This window comes from Haematobia irritans, chromosome 3 (genome assembly GCF_050003625.1).
Source record: "Haematobia irritans isolate KBUSLIRL chromosome 3, ASM5000362v1, whole genome shotgun sequence".
NCBI classification, from domain to species: Eukaryota; Metazoa; Arthropoda; class Insecta; order Diptera; family Muscidae; genus Haematobia; species Haematobia irritans.
This window is the reverse complement of record NC_134399.1, coordinates 157695989-157718343: the sequence shown is the minus strand read 5'-3', so window position 1 is coordinate 157718343 and position 22355 is coordinate 157695989. Positions and strand designations below refer to the sequence as shown.

The 22355-nt window shown below is 32.1% G+C and overlaps 1 protein-coding gene across 1 annotated transcript in view; it reads left to right on the top strand.

The window, feature by feature from the left end:
• The first annotated feature begins 313 nt into the window (after window positions 1-313).
• The window catches only part of mgl (low-density lipoprotein receptor-related protein megalin), a 752690-nt gene continuing 730648 nt past the window's right edge, over window positions 314-22355 (top strand). Inside the window, exon 1 of the mRNA XM_075299561.1 lies at window positions 314-911. The gene's annotated coding sequence lies outside the window, so the exon portion shown is untranslated. The remainder of the gene's footprint in view (window positions 912-22355) is intronic.

Genomic DNA, 22355 nt, shown 5'->3' with positions numbered 1-22355 from the left:
GCACTAGCATCCCCACAGATAAAACGAAACTTGGCTCGAAATCACTCTCACGGGCAACATGATGCTTATGTTGCAGCAACATTGTTTATTGGTTAATATACAAAAACTCCAACTAGTGGGGAAGGTTGGGTATGTCATTAGCTCCAATAGAGACTCTCTGTATGAGCGAACACACACACGCACACACACCATGCTTCTGTTGGGAGGGGGCTCACAAACAGTTGACAATTAGTTTCCCAGCAACATGGAACAATTTCCCAAACTTAAAGTCATCAACATCTTTAGTCGCTCTCCGAGCGTGAACGTGTACGGTTTTATGAAAACGGGTTAACGGATATTTTTGTTAGAAATTCGCAAAAAATTTCCCCCCAAAAGTTTATTGAATTTTTTTCTTTGGTAAACAGAATAGCTAAAAATTCACAAAGTTAAGAATATTTTGAAGAAGTGAAACGTCGTTTTCGTCACCTTCGCCTGTTGAGAAACAGCAAAAAAGTGAGAATATTTTTGAATAGCATTTCGCAAATTTGCAAACGTATATGAAAATTGTCACAAAATTTCCAAATCAACTTGTGTTAATTGTATGTGTGTTGGTGTGTGTGTGTGTTTGCAAAAACAAGAAGTCTCATGGAAACCCAAGCCAAAGGCAATAAAATCAAGTGAGAGAAAAAAAAACAACCACAACAACAAAATCAAACGAAATAATTGCGACAAGTAAAACCAGCTGCAAATTTCCAAACCATAACAAAAAAGGAAGTTTTAAAGAAAGTCGCCAATCGTTGTTGCTTTTTATATCAGAGAAGCTTAGCAGCAAAAATAATTGTCGTCATAGTACAACATTGAGAGTGTATGGTGTGTGGACAAAGGCCGCTTTTCCGCCGCTTGCCTGTCATCAGCCGTGTGTATAGCTATTGGTGTGTATTGAGTTTCTTAAAATTGTTGGAATTTTTCTGTTCGCAAAAAAGAAAGCGTTTTCTAAAACAAAAACGTTTACGTCCTCCTCAATGTTCAGCCCCAAGCATTTATGCAATTAAAAGTAAGCGAGAAAATGGAAAATTTGGCCATGTCGAAATTGTTATACCCTCTTCCACCAAAACGAAAACATCAAATGTATCGGATTCCGGATTGCTTTTGTTTCCTTTTTGAGGATAATGCGATGGTCTGCGAAAACTGTGTTTGTGGCAAATTAGGTTTGCAATTAAATTTTAATGGACTATGGAATTTATTTTTTTGGAATTGTATTTTATAGGGGTCCCAATTCAATATGCGGGTGGTGGTAACAAAAACATTCCCAAAAACAAAACAAAAAAATATGTCATTTATATTTCCCGCGAATTTTCTTTTAGAGAAATTGGGTAACTACTACTGTGATGAAAAAATGTGCTAATATCCCGCAAATCATAATTGAACCCAATGGCTATACGAACAAAACCGGCATGTTTATACCCTTCACCACTACTGTGGTACAGGGTATAATAAGATTGTGCATTTGTATGTAACGCCAAGACGGAAAAGTCTGAGACCCATCGTTTAGTATACCGATCGTCTTAGAATTAACTTCTGAGTTGATTTAGCGATGTCCGTCTGTCTGTCTGTCCGTCCGTCTGTCTGTCTGTTCATGTATTTTTGTGCGCAAAGTACAGGTCGCAGTTTAAGTCCGATCGTCCTCAAATTTGGCACAGGGTCGTTTTGGGGAACAAAGACGATCGCTATTGATTTTGGAAAAAATCGGTTCAGATTTAGATATAGCTGTCATATATATTTATCCCCGATCTGGTTATAATTGACGTGTTTATCAACCAATCTTCTTCAAATTCCGTACATCCGAATATTTTATGAGTCTCGAAAAACTTGCAAAATATTATCCAAATCGGTTCAGATTTAGATATAGCTCCCATATATATCTTTCGCCCGATATGGACTAATACGGTCGCAGAAGCCAGAGTTTTACCCCAATTTGATTGAAATTTTGCACTAGGAGTACAATTAGTAGTGTAGTCAAGTGCGCCAAATTTTATTGAAATCGGTTCAGATTTAGATATGGCTCCCATATATAGCTTTCGACCGATGACACTCATATGACCACAGAGGCCAAGTTTTTGCTCCGATTTAGTTGAAATTTTGCACAGGGAATATAATTAGAATTGTAGCTATGCGTGCCAAATTTGGATGAAATCGGTTCAGATTTAGATATATCTCCCATATATAGCTTTCGCCCGATTTACACTCATATGACCACAGAGGCCAATTTTTAACTCCGATTTAGTTGAAATTTTGCACAGGGAGTAGAATTAGCATTGTAGCTATGCGTGCCAAATTTGGTTGAAATCGGTTCAGATTTAGATTTAGTTTCTATATATAGTTTTCGGCCGATTTACACTCATATGACCACAGAGGCCAATTTTTCGCTCCGATTAAGTTAAGATTTTGCACAGGGAGTAGAGTTAGCATTGTAGCTATGCGTGCCAAATTTGGTTGAAATCGGTTCACATTTAGATATAGCTCCCATATATATGTTTTTCTGATTTCGACAAAAATGGTCAAAATACCAACATTTTCCTTGTAAAATCGCCACTGCTTAGTCGAAAAGTTGTAAAAATGAAAAGGAGGTCCCTTGTCATTGAGCTTAACATGGAATCGGGCAGCACTCAGTGATAGGAGAGAAGTTCACCAATGTGGTATCACAATGGACTGAATAGTCTAAGTGAGCTTGATACATCGGGCTGCCAACTAACCTAACCTAGAAACTGTATTTAATATCCGATTTGCCTGAAATTTGAAATCTAGAAATATTTTATGGCCACAAATAGGTGTGCCGAAATTGGGGTGTATCGTCCATCTTTTGGTATAGCCTCCATATAGACCGATCTCCCGATGTTACTTCTGGAGTTTCGAGAAATTGTATTTTCTATTCGATTTGTCTGAAATTGGAATTCTAGAGGTATTTTAGGCCCACAAATAGTTGTGCCGAAAATGATTCGTATCGGTCCATGTTTTGGTATATCACCCATATAACAGGTTGGCTGATAACTCCCCGGTCTAACAAAGAAAAACAGGTTTTTTTTGTCAAAATTCGTTTTTATTATTCAACAAAGTTCAAAGTTCAAAGAGCGATACAACGATTATAACGACCTTCCAATTTTGTGATAGCATTTTGGTAGTACTCCTTCGGTTTTGCCTCAAAATAGGCCTCAGTTTCGGCGATCACCTCTTCATTGCAGCCAAATTTTTTTCCCTGCGAGCATCCTTTTGAGGTCTGAGAACAAGAAAAAGTCGCTGGGGGCCAGATCTGGAGAATACGGTGGGTGGGGAAGCCCAATTCATGAATTTTTGCCATCGTTCTCAATGACTTGCGGCACGGTGCGTTGTCTTGGTGGAACAGCACTTTTTTCTTCTTCATATGGGGCCGTTTTGCCGCGATTTCGACCTTCAAACGCTCCAATAACACCATATAATAGTCACTACTGATGGTTTTTCCTCTCTGTAGTTAATCGATAAAAATTATTCCATGCGCATCCCAAAAAACAAAGCCCATTACTTTGCCAGCGAACTTTTGAGTCTTTCCACGCTTCGGAGACGGTTCACCGGTCGCCGTCCACTCAGCCGACTGTCGATTGGACTCAAGAGTGTAGTGATGCAGCCATGTTTCATCCATTGTCACATATCGATGGAAAAACTCGGGTGTATTACGAGTTAACAGCTGCAAACACCGCTCAGAATCATCAACACATTGTTGTTGTTGGTCAAATGTGAGCTCGCGCGGCACCCATTTTGCACAGAGCTTCCGCATATCCAAATATTGATGAATGATATGACCAACACGTTCCTTTGATATCTTTAAGGCCTCTGCTATCTCGATCAACTTAATTTTACGGTCATTCAAAATCATTTTGTGGATTTTTTTGATGTTTTCGTCGGTAACCACCTCTTTCGGGCGTCCCCTGCGTTCATCGTCCTCCATGCTCATTTCACCACGCTTGAATTTTTCCTGGGGCAGAGTCCGGAAACTCATTATCAAGCCAAGTTTTTGCTTCCATCGTATTTTTTCCCTTCAGAAAACAGTATTTTATCAAAATACGAAATTCCTTTTTTTCCATTTTTTTCACAATAACAAAAGTTGCTTCACAAAAGACGCTCTATCTCACAAACTAATTGACTTACAAATTTTGAGACGAATCATTTGAAGGTTGGTACTATATAAAAATAATATGCATTTAATACTAGCGACGCCATCTATGTCAGACTGGGGACTTATCAGCCAACCTGTTAGACCGATCACCCGATTTTACTTCTTGGGCTTCTACAAACCGTATTTTTCAATCCGATTTGCCTGAAATTTGAAATCTAGAGATATTTTAGAACCACAAATAGTTGTGGCGAAAATGGGACGTATCGGTCCATCTTTTGGTATAGCCTCCATATAGACCGATATCCCGATTTTACTTCTTGGGCGTCGGCAACCGGTATTTTCAATCCGATTTGCCTGAAATTTGAAATCTAGAGGTATTTTAGAACCACACAAAGTTGTGCCGAAATCGTACTAATCGGTCCATGTTTTGCTATATCTTCCCATTTTACTGAAATTTAAAATCTAGTGGTATTTTATGACCACAAATAGGTTTGCCGATAACAGGTCTATCAATCCATGTTTTGGTATAGCCCGCAAATAGAACCGATCTCCGGATTTTACTTCTTGGGCTTCTAGAAACCATAGTTTTTTTATCCAATTTGCTTTAAATTTGAAATCTAGAAGTTTTTAGGGCCATAATTACACTGAAAAAAAGCATACTCGGTTCCAAAGATTTTGTCTTTAGTTTAAAAAATTTGGTATTGATTCCGAGCCAAAGAAGCGGAGAACACAAGTAAGGATACTTTTAAGACATAATTCTCTTTTAAATTTAGGTTTTGTGTACTTGCTTCTAGGAAACAAATTTTAATTTTTCGCTTTCTCAGCTTTTTTTCTTCATATTCTATCAAAGTCCTTTAAAAACGAATTAACGGCAACTGTATTTTCCAAACTAGGACTCGACTTCCAGTAAAAATTATGCTATGTTTGAAGTAAAAAACTTCTTTACAATAAAGTTTTGAAAAACATGTCCTATATTTGAACGATTTTTTGCTTTGTAGTCAAGATGCAAAAAGACAACAAATTTAAAGACAATTTCATTAAATTTTATGAATTTTTATGAATTATTAAAGTCAAGTTGACCTTAGCCTATAAATTTTTTCTTTCATTTTTAAGTCAAATCACTTAATTATAAAGACAGTATGACTTCATTGAAAAGTTTATCGACTTTTGGAAAAGGAAAATAACTTTATTTTAGAGAAATGCGTCTTCTATGCTAAGCAAAATTTGTATTCGTATTTTAAAGACATGAAATCTTTGACCTCACGACAATATTTTTTTCAGTGTAGGTGTTCCGAATATATTTGACAATAATGATGGATTTCTTTGTTAATATTCGTTTATAGAAACCTATTAGAACTTTTCTTGTTGAGTATAATGCTTCCTTATGTCGTGCATTTTGAAAAAAAAAATTGTTAAACGAAGGATCTTACTTTGACTGGTGGACCTTCACAAATTTTTTTCTCCTAGTTCCACTTTAATATTTTGAACTGCTACAAACACAAAGGCCAATACACAAGACATACGAATACCGATAATCTATTGGCGAAGGATGGGGTATAACAACGGCAATTGGAAATTTGAAAAGAATTTCACATTTAATAAACGAAAGAAAAAAATATATATGAAAGCAAAACAACAAGGAAATATCCCATGGGAAAATAATTGAAATTTCACTCATGAATGAAATCAATAGAAGAAAAAACAACAACAATAAAAGTCCTATTGAATTAAGAGCTGATGATTTTTTCCTTTTCATTTTTGATATTTGATTGTACTTAAGGGGAGCTTTTGTGTATGGTGAATTGGTGGTTGTGTCAAGACCACCATGCCATAACAATTAAATCTCAAGTCAAGTGTTAACTTAATCTGTGTCTCCTCTCTCTCTCTCTCTCCTTCACTCACTACTCTACTCAGACTAAATATATGTGAGGGGGAGCACTGTTTTCTCCTTTGTGTGAGTCCTCAAACAAAAGAATCGCTCTTAATTCTTAATAATCATGTACCAAAAGTTTTTGTTTCTTGAGAAAAAAATAAAAAAAAAAAAAAACAAAAACAAAATTAGTGATTGTGATTAAATGCCCCCAAGAAAAGTTTTCTAAACAACTCGCAAAAGTTTTGTGCGGTTTTTCGGTGTGTTCGTATGAAACAAAAAACAACAACAAATACCAAGAAATTCCTTTTTTTTGTTTTTCACCACAATAAAACAAAACAAAAACAACTTCTTTGATAAACGGATCTAAAGGATAATAATAATGAGAGATATCTTCCTGCACTCATAAAATACACTCGAAAACAATGAAATATATACCAAATGTGCTCCTCCGCGTACTCCTTTTCATTCAACTAGGGAGGGGGAGGGGTGGCTAAACAAAAACTCCTACTTATGAGACAATCAAAACCACAAACTGTCATCCATCCAGTCAGCCAACAATAACAACAACAATGCATCCCACACCCGCCGCCATCCACTGCTGTCACCATTTCAAAAATCCAAAAACAAAAACCAACAACAACGATAACGATAACAACAGGCTTCGGCCTGGAAGGAAATGATTTGTAAACAAAGTTTTAATGTTTTCGTCTTATTTGTCTCGTTCCCAAACAAAGAGGGAATATCTTTTGGTGCAGCATTGCCATAGCAAAAATTTTGAGTAAATTTGATTTATTGCAAAGGAAGAATAATAAGATTTATAATAAAATTTAACCAGCAGTTAAATTTAATTTTCCAGACATTAGTGAAATAATTAGGGTTCAACGGGATATCAATAAATTTGCCTATTTTTACACTGAAAAAAACGTTCAAGGTTTCAAACACTTTTTCTGTACATCAATGATTTTGGTATTGATTTCGAGTCAAAGCAATGGTAAATAGAAGTAAGGATACCTTTAGACATAATTCTCTCTTAAATTTAAGTTTTGCATATTTGACACCACACTTAAAAAAAGTGAACCCTATATGGGACTAAATCCAATTTAATTCTGTTTTAGCTCATGAAATTATTATGTTTTGGGAACATTTCCTAGGCTAAAATATTTTGCAGAGGAAGTAGATTCAACATAGTAACTAAGCATGTGAATATATATATATATATATATATATATATATATATATATATATATATATATATATATATATATATATATATATATATATATATATATATATATATATATATATATATATATATATATATATATATATATATATATATATATATATATATATATATATATATATATATATATTCACATGCTTAGTTACTATGTTGAATCTACTTCCTCTGCAAAATATTTTAGCCTAGGAAATGTTCCCAAAACATAATAATTTCATGAGCTAAAACAGAATTAAATTGGATTTAGTCCCATATAGGGTTCACTTTTTTTTAGTGTGGTGTCAAATATGCAAAACTTAAATGTAAGAGAGAATTATGTCTAAAGGTATCCTTACTTCTATTTTCCACTGCTTTGGCTCGGAATCAATACCAAAATCATTGATGAACACAAAATGTGTTTGAAACCGGGAACGTTTTTCAGTGTAAAAATAGGCAAATTTATTTATATAAAGGGTGATTTGTTAAGAGCTTGATAACTTTTTTTTTTAAAAAAAACGCATAAAATTTGCAAAATCTCATCGGTTCTTTATTTGAAACGTTAGATTGGTCCATGACATTTACTTTTTGAAGATAATTTCATTTAAATGTTGACCGCGGCTGCGTCTTAGGTGGTCCATTCGGAAAGTCCAATTTTGGGCAACTTTTTCGAGCATTTCGGCCGGAATAGCCCGAATTTCTTCGGAAATGTTGTCTTCCAAAGCTGGAATAGTTGCTGGCTTATTTCTGTAGACTTTAGACTTGACGTAGCCCCACAAAAAATAGTCTAAAGGCGTCAAATCGCATGATCTTGGTGGCCAACTTACCGGTCCATTTCTTGAGATGAATTGTTCTCCGAAGTTTTCCCTCAAAATGGCCATAGAATCGCGAGCTGTGTGGCATGTAGCGCCATCTTGTTGAAACCACATGTCAACCAAGTTCAGTTCTTCCATTTTTGGCAACAAAAAGTTTGTTAGCATCGAACGATAGCGATCGCCATTCACCGTAACGTTGCGTCCAACAGCATCTTTGAAAAAATACGGTCCAATGATTCCACCAGCGTACAAACAACACCAAACAGTGCATTTTTCGGGATGCATGGGCAGTTCTTGAACGGCTTCTGGTTGCTCTTCACTCCAAATGCGGCAATTTTGCTTATTTACGTAGCCATTCAACCAGAAATGAGCCTCATCGCTGAACAAAATTTGTCGATAAAAAAGCGGATTTTCTGCCAACTTTTCTAGGGCCCATTCACTGAAAATTCGACGTTGTGGCTCGTTAGTAAGTCTATTCAGGATGAAATGTCAAAGCATACTGACCATCTTTCTCTTTGACACCATGTCTGAAATCCCACGTGATCTGTCAAATACTAATGCATGAAAATCCTAACCTCAAAAGAATCACCTTTTTATATATATATATATATATATATATATATATATATATATATATATATATATATATATATATATATATATATGTGTGTGTGTGTGTGTGTGTGTGTGTGTGTGTGTGTGTCTGAACCTATTGCTATCAAATTTCACATGCATAGTTACTATGTTGAATCTACTTCCTGTGCAAAATTTCACGTAAATCGCATTACAACTTTCTCCTCTGTGGTCATATGACGGACAATCGGGCGAAAGATATATATGGGAGCTATATCAAAATCAGAACCGATTTCAACCAAAAGAAACACGCATATGCAGAACCTTAGGTTAGCTTAGGTTATGTGGCAGCCCGATGTATCAGGCTCATTTAGAATATTCAGTCCATTGTGATACCACAGTGGTGAACTTCTCTCTTATCACTGAGTGCTGCCCAATTCCATGTTAAGCTCAATGACAAGGGACCTCCTTTTTATAGCCGAGTCCGAACGGCGTTCCACATTCCAGTGAAACCACTTAGAGAAGCTTTGAAACCCTCAGAAATTTCACCAGCATTACTGAGGTGGGATAATCCACCGCTGAAAAACTTTGTGGTGTTCGGTCGTAGCAGGAATCGAACCCACGACCTTTTGTATGCAAGGCGGGCATGCTAACCATTGCACCACGGTGGCTCCCAGAACCTTAATTCTACTCATCGTACAAAGTTTCAAGTTCAATTCTTCTCCCTCTGCAAAATTTCACGTAAATCAGAGTAGCACTTTTGCCTCTGTGGGCATATTAGTCCACATCGGGCGAATGATATATAGGGGAGCTATATCTAAATCTGAACCGATTTCAACTAAATTTGGCACAATTAACGATACTATTAAACGTACGCGTTGTGCAAAATTTGAAGCAAATCAGGGCAAAACTCTCGCTTTTGGGGCCATATAAGTCCAAGTCGGACGAAAGATATGTATGGGAACTACATATATAAATCTGAACCGATTTAGCTGACATTTGGCAGTTTTTACGGGACTGGCAAAACGTTCAGATGTACAAAATTTGAAGAACGTCGGTTCATAAATACGTGAATTATGATCAAATCGGTGATAACTATATATAGGAGCTATATCTAAATCTGAACCGATTTTTTCCAAAATCAATAGCGATTGTCTTCGACCCGAAGAAAGACGTTATGTCAAATTTGAGGACGATCGGACTTAAACTGCGACCTGTACTTTGTGCACAAAATTACATAAACAGACAGACGGACAGACAGATAGACAGACGGACATCGCTCAGAATCAACTCAGAATTTAATTCTAAGCCAATCGGTATACTAACAGATGGGTCTATGACAATTATTTCTTGGCGTTACATACAAATGCACAAACTTATTATACCCTGTACCACAGTAGTGGTGAAGGGTATAAAAAGTCATTGGCGACAAATCATGACCATTTTAACCATACTCAAGTTCATTCTTACTATTTTTGGGAATCGTACGAAAATATTCTTTTACGTTAGTTCATATTGAACTTATGCGTACGATCATCGAAATTTATACCCATGTTTAGTTCATAAAATGTTTGAGACATACTTCAAAAAATGAAAATTTCCTTGAGCTGTGGAAAATTTCGAAAAAATAACATATAACTACAAACAAAAATTTGTTTGCAATAAAAATAAGGAAAGAAATTCGAATGTATTCGATTTCCGCTTTTTTATTCATGTGCTATCAATCCTTTCCTTTCACAACGTGTTTAGAAAAACTTAAATTTGCAAATCCAGACTCGTCTTCAATTAGAAAATATGCGCCCAAAAAGAAAAATAAAAATCAATCCTCTAACCCTATTTTAGTTCATGGAATTAGTTCATTATGTTTTCAGAAAATTTCCTTGTCTTTAATAATTGCTTGAACGCGATATTAACACTATTTTCACTCATTTAATTTGGTTTTCGTTATGGCAACACTGGCCATCTGCAATTGTAAGCGTTTGCTATCGCAGCAGTAGCCGCAACAACAAAGCCATAATAATCAAAACAAACACCAAATGGAAATTGCAAACAAAACTACGTAGGCAAGTCTAAGAAAGAAAGAGATTCAACAGCCACCCCCTCCCGCTCCCCCTCTCACCTAAAAACCAAAACTTTAAAATTCTCCGAAAAATAAGGTTAACATCCGACCACACAGCTAAAATAGCAAACACTACGTCTGAGCTATTGAGTGTATGTGCATGCGTGTGTGTGTGTTGTTTGGCCACAGTTGTGTGACAAGAAATAGCAATACAAGTGTCAATGATTGATTGTCAAAACGAAATAAGTAGCAAAGAGAATTACAACTAGAGATTATAATTTCTAAATTAAATTTGATCGCTAATTCCAGTTTGAATGAATACGGGAATAATTATCTTAAAAAATAGTTAATTTTTTTGTAACTAATTGTTTTTTTGTTTTTAATTATGATGGAAGCCGAATAATTAATCATTGAATATTAGAGAAAGCTTTGGAATGGCGTGGCATGTGGTATACGAGCAGAAATAATTGAAAAGGTAAGCATTTTTAAAATTATTATAAGTGTTTAATGTTAAACAAAATATATTTTTTTCCTCAATATAAACCATTATTTAGATATTCAAAAAATAATAGATGCTATTTCGAAAAGTATAAATAGGTCTTTGTTCATTTTTGTATACATAAAAAATTGGTATTTTATATTTTATCCAAAATTTGACTAATAAAATTTTTAATGGATTTTGCGCCGAAATATCTGCATTTTTGTCGTGGAAACATACAAGCAACAAATTTGTAAGTTCCTCGGAAGACTTTACTTGAAAGGACAAAATCCTCTTCTATGCATGGCTTAAATTTCTTGAGGTAATACAGGGTAATTTATATGTATTGCAATCAACTATAGGATGCTATTATTTCTAAACCACTCGTCTGACCGCTAACAGATATATTCCAGTGATAATTTACTTTATTGTTTACAAGTTTACAAACGCATTCAACCGGGTATTACAAAAAGCCTACAATGAAAACACTACCAAATAGGTACAACGTACATTTGAATTAAAAAATTTTGCACGACTTTTAAAAAATTCTCGAATTATTTTTTCGTTGATTTTTTTGTGATAATAAAATAATTTTTTCCTTTCAAAATTACGTGCCTTATGAAAGCCTGTTGAACCGGTTACAATTTCACGATAATCTTTTTTTCCAATTTCAATTATAAATGTATTGTGCTACAATTTGGCACCTATTCATGTTTTAATATAGCAACATATAGCGTTGTCACAACGAATTTTTATTTTTTGGTCAACAATTTCCCAAAATTGGACCAAAATTCGGAACAGCGAACCAAATTTTATTTCTATATAAAATTTTGTCCAAATTTTATTTCTAGAGAAAATTTTGTCCAAATTTTGTTTCTATAGAAAAATTTGTCAAAATTTTATTTCTATAGAAAATTTTGTCAAAATTTTATTTCTATAGAAAATTTTGTCAAAATTTTATTTCCATAGAAAATTTTGTCAAAATTTTAATTCTATAGAAAATTTTGTCAAAATTTTATTTCTATAGAAAATTCTGTCCAAATTTTATTTCTATAGAAAATTTTGTCAAAATTTTATTTCTATAGAAACTTTTTCAAAATGTTATTTCTATAGAAAATTGGGTCCAAATTTTATTTCTATAAAAAATTTTGTCAAAATTTCATTTCTATAGAAAATGTTGTCCAAATTTTATTTCTATAGAAGATTTTGTCAAAATTTTATTTCTATATAAAATGTTGTGAAATTTTATTTCTATAGAAAATTATGTCCAAATTTCATTTCTAGCGAAAATTTTGTCAACATTTTATTTCTATAGAAAATTTTGTCAAAATTTTATTTCTAGAGAAAATTTTGTCAAAATTTTATTTCTAGAGAAAATTTTGTCAAAATTTTATTTCTAGAGAAAATTTTGTCAAAATTTTATTTCTAGAGAAAATTTTGTCAAAATTTTATTTCTATAGAAAATTTTGTCCAAATTTTAGTTCTATAGAAAATTTTGTCAAAATTTCATTTCTATAGAAAATTTTGTCAAAAATTTCATTTCTATAGATTTTTTTTTCAAAATTTCATTTCTACAGACAATTTTGTCAAAATTTTATTTCTACAGAAAATTTTGTTTATTTCTATAGAAAATTTTGTCCAAATTTCATTTTTATAGAAAATTTTGTCAAAATTTTATTTCTATAGAAAATTTTGTCACAATTTCATTTCTAGAGAATATTTTGTCCAAATTGTACTTCTATAGAAAAATTTGTCCAAACTTTATTTCTATAGAAAATTTTGTCAAAATTTCATTTCTATAGAAAATGTTGTCCAAATTTTATTTCTATATAAAATGTTGTCAAAATTTTATTTCTATAGAAAATTTTGTCAAAATGTCATTTCTAGCGAAAATTTTGTCAACATTTTATTTCTATAGAAAATTTTGTCAAAATTTTATTTCTAGAGAAAATTTTGTCAAAATTTTATTTCTAGAGAAAATTTTGTCAAAATTTTGTCCAAATTTTAGTTCTATAGAAAATTTTGTCAAAATTTCATTTCTATAGAAATTTTTTTCAAAATTTCATTTCTACAGACAATTTTGTCAAAATTTTATTTCTACAGAAAATTTTGTTTATTTCTAGAGATTATTTTGTCGAAATTTTATTTGTATAGAAAATTTTGTCCAAACTTTATTTCTATAGAAAATTTTGTCCAAATTTTATTTCTATAGAAAATTTTGTCCAAATTTTATTTCTGTGGAAAATTTTGTCAAAGTTTCATTTCTATAGAAAATTTTGTCAAAATTTCATTTCTAGCGAAAATTTTGTCAAAATTTTATTTCTAGAGAAAATTTTGTCAAAATTTTATTTCTGGAGAAAATTTTGTCAAAATTGTATTTCTAGAGAAAATTTAGTCCAAATTTTATTTTTATAGAAAATTTTGTCCAAATTTTATTTCTGTGGAAAATTTTATCAAAGTTTCATTTCTATAAAAACTTTTTTCAAAATTTCATTTCTACAGACAATTTTGTCAAAATTTTATTTCTAGAGAAAATTTTGTTCAAATTTTATTTCTAGAGAAAATTTTGTCAAAATTTTATTTCTAGAGAAAACTTTGTTTAAATTTTATTTCTAGAGACAATTTTGTCAAAATTTCTTTTCTATAGAAAATTTTGTCAAAACTTCATTTCTATAGAAAATTTTGTCAAAATTTTATTTGTATAGAAGATTTTGTCCAAATTTCATTTCTTTAGAAAATTTTGTCAAAATTTAATTTCTATAGAAAATTTTGTCCTAATTTTATTTCTATAGAAAATTTTGTCCAAATTTCATTTCTTTAGAAAATTTTGTCAAAATTTAATTTCTATAGAAAATTTTGTCCTAATTTTATTTCTATAGAAAATTTTGTCCAAATTTTATTTCTATAGAAGATTTTGTCAAAATTTTATTTCTATAGAAGATTTTGTCCAAATTTTATTTCTAAAGAAAATTTTGTCAAAATTTTATTTCTATAGAAAATGTTGTCAAAATTTTATTTCTTGGGAAAATTTTGTTAAAATTTTATTTCTATAGAAAATTTTGTCAAAATTTCATTACTATAGAAATTTTTTTCAAAATTTCATTTCTACAGACATTTTTGTCAAAATTTTATTTCTACAGAAAATTTTGTTTATTTCTATAGAAAATTTTGTCAAAATTTTATTTCTATAGAAAATTTTGTGCAAATTTTATTTCTAGAGAAAATTTTGTACAAATTTTATTTTTATGGAAACTTTTGTCCAAATTTTATTTCTATAGAAAATTTTGTCCAAATTTTATTTCTATAGAAAAATTTGTCAACATTTTATTTCTAAAAAATTTTGTCAAAATTTCATTTCTATAGAAAAATTTGTCAAAATTTTATTTCTAGAGAATATTTTGTCCAAATTTTATTTCTATAGAAAAATTTGTCCAAATTTTATTTCTAGAGAAAATTTTGTACAAATTTTATTTCTATAGAAACTTTTGTCCAAATTTTATTTCTATAGAAAATTTTGTCAACATTTTATTTCTATAGAAAATTGTGTCCAAATTTTATTTCTATAAAAATTTTTGTCAAAATTTCATTTCAATAGCAAGTTTTGTCAAAATGTTATTTCTATAGAAAAATTTGTCCAAATTTTATTTCTAGAAAAAATTTTGTCCAAATTTTATTTCTATAGAAATTTTTGTCCAAATTTTATTTCTATAAAAAAGTTTGTCCAAATTTTATTTCTAGAAAAAAATTTGTCCAAATTTTATTTCTATAAAAAATTTTGTTCAAAATTTATTTCTATAGAAAATTTTGTTCAAATTTTATTTCTCTAGAAAGATTTGTCAAAATTTTATTTCTATAGAAAAAATTTTCCAAATTTTATTTCTATAGAAAAAAATTTCCAAATTTTATTTCTATAGAAAATATTGGCCATATTTTATTTCTATAGAACATTTAGCCAAAAGTTTATTTCTATAGAAAGTTATCGCAAACATTTACTTATTTTTAAAATTTTTACAAAATTCTTGCATAATGTTGCGTCTATACAAAATTTTGTTTCTGTAGAAAATTTTGTCAAAATTTTATTTCTGTAGAAAATTTTGAAAAAATTTTATTTCTATAGAAAATTTTGGAAAAATTTTATTTCTATAGAAAATTTTCATAAAATTTTATTTCTATAAAAATGTTTGCTGATTTGACGAAAATGGACCAAAATCAACCAAATTCCATTTGGTCCGACCATCGGACTAAATTTAAGATTTAATAATTTTTTCGATCAATTTTGGTCCGATCGGTTTTTGATCACTCTAGTGATAGTGCGATTGCTTTATATTTTGGATGGAAAACCACAAGTGGTTTCGTTAGAGAACTCTAGCATTTAAATGTGAGTAAATCTTTTGTTTCTCTTACCATTGCTTGTTACCGTGGTGGAAAGAAGGTAACAACACCGGAAATGATCCGACAAGCGAAGATCGATCGTGTAGTCAAATTCAATGTTTAATATTAACGGAAAAATATCCTGAAGACGGTATTGAAGCTTTGACTGATAAACCATGCTGCCTCAGACCATGGACATTCTCACATGACTCAAAAAGTGTAAAAAAAATGTGTTATTTTAAATTTATTCTTATTTATCCAAATTAAGACCCAAAACACTAAAATTCAATGCAACGTAGGTTAATATATTTTTTGTAAACTTTTTTTGCTGTGAACTTTTATAATTCCTGAAAGTTTCCAAAAAAATCAGAAAACTTAATTTATTTTTTGCAAATTCTAAACTTAGCTTAAAATTCTTTTGTTCTATTTGCTTAGTTCGTTTCTGCGAAAAAGGAATGGTACTCATTTTGCTATTTCTATGCGCCTTAGTGTATGCAATAGTGTGGGAAAATATATTTAGCAAACGTCTCAAACCCATTTTGCAAAAGTCAAACACATTCCCAACACTATAGTCTGATGGAAGCACTAGCTAACAATTCAGTCAGTCATTCAGCCAGCTATCCAGAGAATGCCGATGCCGTCGCCGCCACTGCTATGAAGTTTGGTGAAAGTTTTCGTCTTTTCTTCTTTTGCACGACTCATTCTCTTTAGGTTTTTTTCTTGTGTTTTTGCTCTACACCATCAGCAAAATGCCAAAGCTAGCTAAAAAGGCAACGGCATAAAGTCAAGAAACATAGAGTGTACCATCAACTATTTTGTTGTTGTTATATGAAGCCATCAAGCTTAGATTGTTGTTGTTGTTGTTGGTGTTTGGATGATTTTGCTTGTTGGTACTTTGCCATTCAAGAGAAGAGATAAACCAATGAGACCAAACGGCCGATCAACCGACCGACCGACAAACCAACGAAGAATCAACCACGAATATACTGTAAACCTTTTTGGTTAATGCCAAACAATCGATGGGGACTATATACTAACATACTACATTGCTGAAGAAGAGAGATGATGGTCTATTTCGATATTTGTGTTGTTGTTGTTGTTGCTATACATATTGCTACTACTTTGACATATTTGTTATTATTGTAGGGGTTTACAATTTGCAAGAGTGAGAATGTTTGTCTATGAAAATTTAGAGAATTCATGTAAATGTATGCCACCACACTATGGGGGGCTTTCATGTTTATGGGTATGAGGGTATGTGTGTGTGTGTGCCTTTAGAAATCTATAATTGACCGAATCGCCGTTTTAAAAAGAAATAAAAACCAAATCTTGTTTTGTCATTATTTCCTATGCCATTAATCGTCATCAGGAGAGCCAACAACAAAAAAACATTGGTAACAATGAGTCAAATAGAATATTAAAATTTGTTCTGGCTCTTATGCTAATTGTTTTTGTAAACAGAACCTTTTTCGTCATCTATTCGCACATACAAATATTGGCATATTTGGGTGTATGTGTTGAATTGCTTATGGATACAGAATAACTTTTTGTGAACACTTTTACCCAAATTTATGTGTTTGTTCCCATAACCTAAAAATTATATTGAAATCTTAAAATGCTTAGTTTCGATTAGTTAAGCGAGCTGATGAAGGGAGATACTCATTTGGTCATTCCGTATGGTAGACACACACAAATATGGATTTGCGATTATCGGTCCATATTTTGGTATAACCCCCCAATATCCCGATTTAACTAAAAAATCTAGACATATTTTAGGTCCGCAAATAGGTGTGGCGAATATGATGTGTATCAGTCCATGTTTTGATGTAGCTCCTATAGACGCATTATCCGTCCGTATAAATTTTGGTTTTTTTTTTCTTACCGTGTAAGAGACGCTGTACCCATTATAGAGGTGTGCGCGTGAGGGAGTTTTCACGCACGCTCACAAATTCAAAATGTCATTCACGCACAATTAAGCACGCCTGTTTTAGAATTGCTCACACTCACGCACGCTCACGAATGAATTCGTAACATTCACGCACGATCACGCACGCCCGTTTTTGAATTGCTCACACTCACGCACGCTCACGAATGAATTCGTAACATTCACGCACGATCACGCACGCCCGTTTTTGAATTGCTCACACTCACGCACGCTCACGAATGAATTCGTAACATTCACGCACGATCACGCACGCCCGTTTTGGAATTGCTCACACTCACACACGCTCACGAATGAATTCGTAACATTCACGCACGAAGGTTTTTATTGATTCACGCTCACTCACGTTCACGAACCAAAATCCTGCAAAGATAAACACTCACGATTGCAGAATAGTGACTACCGCACGCTCACGACGGGATATATCAACTCACGCACGTTCACGAACAACAAACTTATTCACGCACACTCACGATTCGAAAAAAAACTACTCACGCACGTTCACGAACAATGAAACGTACTTCCACACACTCACGATTCATAAAAAAACTATTCACGCACGCTCACGATGTAAAATGCAACTCACGCACGTTCACGACTATTATACTTACAAAACAAACGAAAAAATGTAATTCACGAATGAGTACGAACTTAAAAACTTACTCACTCTCGCTCGTGATACAAATGAGCTACCCACACAAATTCGCCAAAATATTTCTAATTAAAAATCTGAAGTTGAAAACGTACTCTATTAAAAAATTAACAGATACAATTAACATTTTAATCAAATCAAAATATAAATTCAATTAAAATTTGGATTGATTTTGGCCGAAAAACTTAATTAATTTTTAATTGAGGCAATCAATGATTTATAGTGTTATTGTTTACTTATTTTATTTTTTATTATATTATAATTACATATATTATAATTATACTATATGGAATTATTTTTTTTACATCTAAGCCAAAATTTAATGAACCAATGAAACCAATTATTTCCGAAAATTATTAATTTTTTATTTGGAAGTATGTTTTCAATTTAAAAATGTAAAAATGTTCAATCATTATTATACCCTTCACCACTACTGTGGTACAGGGTATAATAAGTTTGTGCATTTGTATGTAACGCCAAGAAGGAAAAGTCTGAGACCCATCGTTTAGTATACCGATCGTCTTAGAATTAAATTCTGAGTCGATTTAGCGATGTCCGTCTGTCTGTCTGTCTGTCTGTCTGTCCGTCTGTCTGTCTGTTGGTGTATTTTTGTATGCAAAGTACAGCTCGCAGTTTTAGTCCGATTGTCCTAAAATTTGGTATAGGGTCCTGTTTCGGCTCAAAGACGATCCCTATTGATTTTGGAAAAAATCGGTTCAGATTTAGATATAGCTGCCATATATATTTTTCACCGATCTGGTCATAATTGGCGTGTATATCAACCGATCTTCCTCAAATAACGTACATCCGAATATTTTATGAGTCTCGAAAAACTTGCCAAATATCAGCCAAATCGGTTCAGATTTAGATATAGCTCCCATATATAGCTTTCGTCCGATTTACACTTATTTTCCCACAGAGGCCAATTTTTTGCTCCGATTTAGTTGAAATTTTGCATAGGGAGTAGAATTAGCATTGTAACTATGCGTGCCAAATTTGGTTGAAATCGGTTCAGATTTAGATATAGATCCCATATATAGCTTTCGCCCGATATGAACTTATATGGCCCCAGAAGCCAGAGTTTTACCCCACTTTGCTTAACATTTTGCACAAGAAGAACGTAAATTTCATCGTGAACGTGAATTTTTCGTGAATGTGAGTTTCTTCGTGAGCGTGAATTTTCTCGTGAGCGTGAATTTTTCGTGAACGTGAATTTTTTCGTGAACGTGAATGTCATCGTGAGTGTGAAGTTTTCGTGAATGTGAATTTCTTCGTGAACGTGAATTTCTTCGTGAGCGTGAATTTCTTCGTGAGCGTGAATTTTGTCGTGAGCGTGAATTGTTCGCGTATGTGAATTTTATCGTGAACGTGAATTTTGTCGTGAGCGTGATTTTGAAAAAAATTTACTCACGCACATTCACGAACAGAATTTGATGTTCACGCACGATCACGCACGACACATTTTTGTTCAGTCCCATTCACGCACATTCACGTGATTTGGTCAAAATTTCATTCACGAATCACGTGGCTCACGCGTGAATCACGCGTGTCACGAAAATTTCGTGTCACGCGCACACCTCTAACCCATTATGCTGTAGAAAAATCGTTAGCACCATAAAATACGGTCTCACATAAAAGTAGATGCTGGTCATAAATATGTCTGCAATATCATTGCCTAAGTGTCATCCGAAACTACACAACACTTGCCTTTTACGGTCTGTCTAACTGTTGCTATACTTCTACAGATGTTGCCGTGGTCATTGCTAGTATAAGTCTCGACAATTTTGTGCCTTATCTATGGCCATTGAACGTTTGTTATTTGTTGAGATTGCCATTGCCACATTTCTTATTTTACTCAATGTATCGCTTCCAGTACTACGTTTGTCGATATATTTCTAGGTTGACCTCAAAAAAATGTAAATGAACCAACTAGTAGAGTAAAGCTCCACACGTTTCGCCCCCTCTACCAACCTAAATTAATGCTAGTCCTAGTTTCGTACGAATATTTTATATTTTTCAGCTTGAAAGTTTGTAGGATATTGAATACAAACCTTAATTTCACTTTGCTACTGTTACTGTGGCTGCATCAGAATGGAGTAATTTTCGTAGAGATGTCAATAGTCGAATAGGACACTTATTATTATTTTCTTCGATTTCTTTTCAATGCAATGCAAAATTTTCTATAGAAAAAAAAATTGGGACACAATTTTTTATACAAATAAAAATTTGCACAAAATTTCCATAGAAGGACAATTTTTTTGCAAAAATTTTTTAAGAAATAGAATTTTGAAAAACTTTCTAAAGAAATAAAATTTTAACAAAATTCTCAATTGCAATAAAATTGCTGACAAAATGAAATTTTTGATAAAATTTGAAAAAAATTAATTTTGTAAAAAACTTCTGTAGAAATAATATTTTTAGAAAATATTCTATAGAAATACAATTTTGCGAAAAATTTCAATAAAAATAAAATTTTACAAAAAAACTTTTTAAAGAAATAAAATCTTGCAAAAATTGTTTATAGAAATAAAATTCCTTATAGAAATAAAATTTCTTATAGAAATAAAATTTCTTATAGAAACAAAATTTCTTATAGAAATAAAATTTCTTATAGAAATAAAATTTTCTGAAAATTGTCTATAGAAATAAAATTGCAACACAAACTTTTCTATAGAATAAAAATTTGGCAAAGATTGTCTTTAGAAATAAAACTTGGACAAAAATTTCTTATAGAAATAAAATGTATAGAAAATTTTCTATAGAAATAAAATGTTCAGAAAATTTTATGTAAAAATAAATATAGAAATAAGATTTTCAGAAAATTTTCTATAGAAATATAATTTACAAAAAATTTGTGTACACTGAAAAAAACAGTGAACCCACCAGGAAGAAAACTTTCTCTTAATTTTAGAAAATTTTGAATACTTGTAGATAATTTTAACTAAACAGTATTACAAGCGTTGGCATCACGCCGATGTCATTAAAATAAGTAAATATTTTTCGACAAATTCAAGAAAATTTATTAGACATTACTAAATTTTTTCATTTGTTAAAGAAAATTTTGTAGTTTGAAGGAAAAAATTGGAGTTCAAAATTGCAAGAATGTCTTTAGTGACATACGAAGTTCATGATGGACGCATTTTTGGTAAAATTTACAAATTTAAAGAAATTCTGAACTATTTTGTGGAAGACAAGAATTTAGTTAATCTTTATGCTTCATTTGAGTATATTTTTTTCCTCCGTTTTTAGTTTAATTAACTAAACTAACGTAAACAAAAACAAGTAAGTAAATTCTAAAGTCGGGCGGGGCCGACTATATTATACCCTGCACCACTTTGTAGATCTAAATTTTCGATACCATATCACATCCGTCAAATATGTTGGGGGCTATATATAAAGGTTTGTCCCAAATACATACATTTAAATATCACTCGATCTGGACAGAATTTGATAGACTTCTACAAAATCTATAGACTCAAAATTTAAGTCGGCTAATGCACTAGGGTGGAACACAATTTTAGTAAAAAAATATGGGAAACGTTTAAATCTGAAGCTATTTTAAGGAAACTTCGAAAAAGTTTATTTATGATTTATCGCTCGATATACATGTATTAGAAGTTTAGGAAAATTAGAGTAATTTTTACAACTTTTCGACTAAGCAGTGGCGATTTTACAAGGAAAATGTTGGTATTTCGACCATTTTTGTCGAAATCAGAAAAACATATATATGGGAGCTATATCTAAATCTAAACCGATTTCAACCAACTTTGGCACGCATTGCTACAATGCTAATTCTACTCTCTGTGCAAATTTTCAACTAAATCGAAGTTAAAAATTGGCCTCTGTGGTCATATGAGAGTAAATCGGGCGAAAGCTATATATCGGAGATATATCTAAATCTGAACCGATTTCAACCAAATTTGGCACGCATAGCAACAATGCTTATTCTACTCCCTGTGCAAAATTTCAACTAAATCAGAGTTAAAAATTGGCCTCTGTGGTCATATGAGTGTAAATCGGGCGAAAGCTATATATGGGAGATATATCTAAATCTGAACCGATTTCAACCAAATTTGGCACGCATAGCTATAATGCTAATTCTACTCCCTGTGCAAAATTTTAACTAAATCGGACCAAAAAATTGGCCTCTGTGGTCATATGAGTGTAAATCGGCCGAAAGCTATATATTGGAGCTATATCTAAATCTGAACCGATTTCAACCAAACTTTGCACGCATAGCTACAATGTTA